Source organism: Austrofundulus limnaeus, unplaced genomic scaffold, assembly GCF_001266775.1.
Source record: "Austrofundulus limnaeus strain Quisiro unplaced genomic scaffold, Austrofundulus_limnaeus-1.0 Scaffold170, whole genome shotgun sequence".
Classification (NCBI taxonomy): Eukaryota; Metazoa; Chordata; class Actinopteri; order Cyprinodontiformes; family Rivulidae; genus Austrofundulus; species Austrofundulus limnaeus.
The window spans coordinates 251,818-256,263 of NW_013952572.1; the positions used below are offsets into that span (position 1 = coordinate 251,818).

Genomic DNA, 4,446 nt, shown 5'->3' on the forward strand with positions numbered 1-4,446 from the left:
AAATAATTGAACTACAAATATTTCTCTTTTAGTCCAAATTCTTATTGTTTTACTGCTGTTTCTTCATCGTTCTGCTGCAACAGTAAAGAYGATTTTCAGACTTTTTTTGAAGAGAAAACATTTTGTTTTTAGCCACAGATTGTTTCAAATAAGTGACTAAAAACATATCTTTAATGTGATTCAGCTGTTTTACTTCTCGTTAATCCAMTAACTGATAAAAACGTGTTACTGAGAAAAATAAAATTATTTAGTTTTGGGTTTGAARTTTGTCAAAATAAAACCCCAGCTTTTAAAAATGTAATAAAAAAAACATTAAAGCTCTTTCAGACCTCTCTGACGTCTCATGAACAGTTTTAAACTTTCAGAATAAACAGGATTAAGGGAATTACCTGTCAGGTCTACAGGAGTAAAAATCCCAAATGAAGCTTTATTTTATTAGTTTGATGTGTGGAAACTGTTTCAGCCTGAGTTTCCTGCAGGTTCCTCCTTCTTTAACAGAACTATCAGATGTTTGGGCTTTAAGGGTCGAGCTGACGGGTCTTTGCAGAGCGTCAAGTCTCTCAGACAGGAAGCTGTTTTGACTCGTCCTTCTCCGACTTGTCAAAGCAGAGCAGTTCCTTTCGCTGTGGAACCGAAGGACTTTGTTTTGCCCAAAGGCACCTTTCCAGCAGCTTTGTGTCTTTACAACAACTCCTTCGMCGTATTTCCAGCCTTCAGAACACATCAAGTCGTCTGTGAGGAGCGGTCTGTCGCCTCTGAGCTGAACTGCTCCGAGTCCTTTGTTCTGGAGCTGATTGTTGATTTCCTGTCGATGCCTGTTTGTTTACTGAGTTTTTATGTGACCCGTTTGTTGGACCGTCACTTCTCTTCTTTAAACTTCTGACAGAAAAACTAAATAAATTTATTTCAGTCTGAAGAAACCTTCCACATTAAAAACAAGTGAAACAGTTCAGATCATTCATTTACAGGCAAAACATTACAGAGTAAAAATACTCATTTTTAACYAGGTACCAGTAACTCTGTTACCAGGTATATTATCCAGTGACTACTCAGTAAGTACCCTGTATATTACCCAAAAGTACTTTATATGGTACCTTGTACATTACACAGTAAGTACCCTGTGTGTTACCAAGTAAGTACCCTGTAGGGTAGCTTGTAAGTACCCTGAATATTACCCAGGAAATACCTTGTATTGTACCTARTAAATACTCTATATAATGCCTTGCAAGTACCTAGTAAGTACCTAGTTAGTACCCTGTATGGTACCTTGTAAGTACTTTGTATGCTACTTATCTCTGTATGGTACATTGCAAGTRCCCTGTATGGTACCTAGTACTCTGTATGTCAACTTGTAAGTACACAGTAAGTATTCTATATGGTATCTTGTAAGTCCCTAGTTCTCTATACCTGGGTAATATATATTTTATTTTACTAGGTAAATACACTGAGTACCAGTTGTTATACCTTGTATATTACCCAGTAAATACCCGGTACAGTATTTGGTAGATACCCAGTAAGTATCCTGTATGGTACCTAGTAAGTACTTAGTAAGTACTCAGAATGGTACCTTGTTACTAAGTCCCAGATCTTTCAGTAATTTCACAATAAACGTCTCATTTTTTTCTGATATCTGACAGCATCATGTCCAACATTAACGGTTTGTTGGATTTCACTCAGAAACATGAATTCTAATCAGCTCCTTGTTAAAGATTTATAAAATATTTCAGCTGATGTGTGTATTTTATGTTCACCTGCTGATTTTATTAATTAAACATAAAAGGTGAAATCATTTATTTATACTTTCATTGACCTAAAAAAGTAAAAATCTTGCAGAGCATTAAGATAAAAATAAAAAATAGATTATTTCTTGTTGTTTTGTACCTCTCCACAGCTCCATGTCTTCTCTGTCTCCTGGGTCACACGGTAGGTTCCTGCAGACGTCTGTCATTGTGTGACATTGTGTGACATTGTGTGACATTGTGTGCGATTATTGTTATTCAGCTCCACGTTGTATGACAGGATCTTCTGGCCCTGATGGAAGTGCATCAGATCTGCAGCAGCTCTGATTGTCTGCACGCTCAGCAGGATGCAGGACTGCAGGAGAACCATCTGTTCCACTGGAGACATGAGCAGAGAGAGGTCTGAGAGAGCAGCAGAAAGCTGGAACCCATAACATATGTGTAAAACATCCATGTGTTATTACAACATCCATGTGTTATTACAACATCCGTGTGTTATTACAACATCCGTGTGTTATTACAACATCCATGTGTTATTACAACATCCATGTGTTATTAAAACATCCATGTGTTGTTAAAATATCCATGTGTTATTACAACATCCGTGTGTTGTTAAAACATCCATGTGTTATTAAAACATCCATGTGTTATTAAAATATCCATGTGTTATTACAACATCCGTGTGTTGTTACAACATCCATGTGTTATTAAAACATCCATGTGTTGTTAAAATATCCATGTGTTATTAAACATCATGTGTTATTAAAACATCCATGTGTTATTAAAACATCCATGTGTTATTAAAACATCCATGTGTTGTTAAAATATCCATGTGTTATTAAACATCATGTGTTATTAAAATATCCATGTGTTATTAAACATCATGTGTTATTAAAATATCCATGTGTTATTAAACATCCATGGTTTAGTGGAACCAGTTTAGTTCAATAAATTCAACAGTTTATTTCTTAGAGTGTAAAAGTAATTTTACTTTCCCAATTTTTGTGACCAGTTTTAAGACTTTTACTTGTTTTCTCATCAGTGAAATTTAGTTTTACCAAACTCCTTTTTGTTCATGTAGTTTCACTTTTACTTAGTTATTTTTGTAAAGTACATTACAGAGCTGTTTTAACCCCAGGATGTAGTTGAGCTTTGAATGAAAACATTTCTTCGTTTWGGAGTTGAAGCAGACTTCCTGTCCCTGCACCAGCTGGAAGACAAACAGTGTAARCTGATATAAAACTCTGTCCTCTGACCTGCAGCTCAGCTCTCTGCCAGCCTACAAAGTCACAGCCAGCCCGTTCTGTGTTCCACTGGTTTCTGCTGCGTTGCCTGCTGGCCACTCCACCCAAATGTGTCACTGCGAGCGCTTGACATTGGGAAGAAGTATTTTGGCGTTGAGTCACGAGGGGAATCCTCTCTTTTCTCCTCTCCTCCCGACCACCCCCCTTGAAGGGGAATCGTCTGCCACCCGGCCCCCATTGACAGCACCACAGGCTGCTCCTCTGCCGTCCTATTTATAGGCCTATCCCTGCCACAGCCAATCTGTGTGAGACAGGCCCCCGAGCAGCAGATTTAGCTGTGTCTTCCTGACGGGATTAGCAGTGACATCACATTCGAAGAGCCTTGAAGCAGCCAGGAAGAGGCCCTTTTTTTCCCTCGTCTTTTTCTTCAGCGAGCGTGCAGTGTAAACCCACGATCCGTTCAGTTCATCTGCTCCCTGCGTGCCGAGGAGCTACAGCCCATCAATAATGAGGTAACTGTGGAAAGCCCGAGCGCAACCACAGACGACGGCGGGGATCACGTGACGGGCGAAGACGCCGGCCGTCTCCGTCATGTGCTTCCTGTTCTTCCCGAGGTGCCTCGTTTTCATTTCAGAGTCACTTCTGTGGCGTTGGATCGTCTGAGCGACACAAACCAAACGGGACAAACGGCGGCGTTGCAGAGCTGATTGACTCCTGAGTCGTTCATCAGTGTCATGTTTACCAACCAAGTCTTGTCCTCTCAGATTCATACTGCTGGATGCTCAATGTTTGTTGTTTTTTTCTTCAGGTTTGGTGTTGTCCAGTATTGTTGTGTTGCAAATAAAATAAAAGAAGTAGAATAAACTAGACATGGGTTTTTACGATGTAAAAACAAGTGTGCATTGCCATTGCATGCATCATTGGACTTGCAGAATGAACTTTGACCAAGTTCAAATGTGTTTTCTATACCAGCTTGTGCCTGTCACGTCAGCAGSTGTTTGTAATTAAGGTAAATAAGTGACAACAGGAAGTTGGAAGAGATTTGTTGTTTAAGTTGCGTTAGCTGGGTTTTGAACCCTGATCTCCCACATGAAAGTCCATGACATAGACCATTAGACCAATAGAGCTGTGGCAGAAGGTGGTGGCAGGSGTTGGTTTGTATGTGTGCAGAAAGAGGCCACATTGCCAATGCAATTGTTGACATAGAACTGCATAATATTACAACAATAGAGTAATATTAGGACAATATTTTAGTAAAACATCAAAATACAATCATATTAGTAATGTAATCACTGAACTACCGAGTTTAAATATTATTAAAACTATGGTTCAGTACTGAGCATATACAGCAAGGGGCAGTATTGGACAAGAAAGAGGCCACATTGCCAATGCCATTGTTGACGCAGAACTGCATAATATTACAACAATAGAGTAATATTAGGACAATATTTTAGTAAAACATC

General features: G+C 39.0%; 1 long non-coding RNA gene across 1 annotated transcript in view; it reads right to left on the bottom strand.

Annotated features, from left to right (window-relative positions):
* Nucleotides 1–48: 48 nt before the first annotated feature.
* The window catches only part of LOC106523915 (uncharacterized), a 52,523-nt gene continuing 48,125 nt past the window's right edge, over nucleotides 49–4,446 (bottom strand). Inside the window, exons 2-3 of the long non-coding RNA XR_001310948.1 lie at nucleotides 1,882–2,117; nucleotides 49–879 (exon numbers count right to left, since the gene is read on the bottom strand). This is a non-coding gene — a long non-coding RNA (uncharacterized LOC106523915). The remainder of the gene's footprint in view (nucleotides 880–1,881; nucleotides 2,118–4,446) is intronic.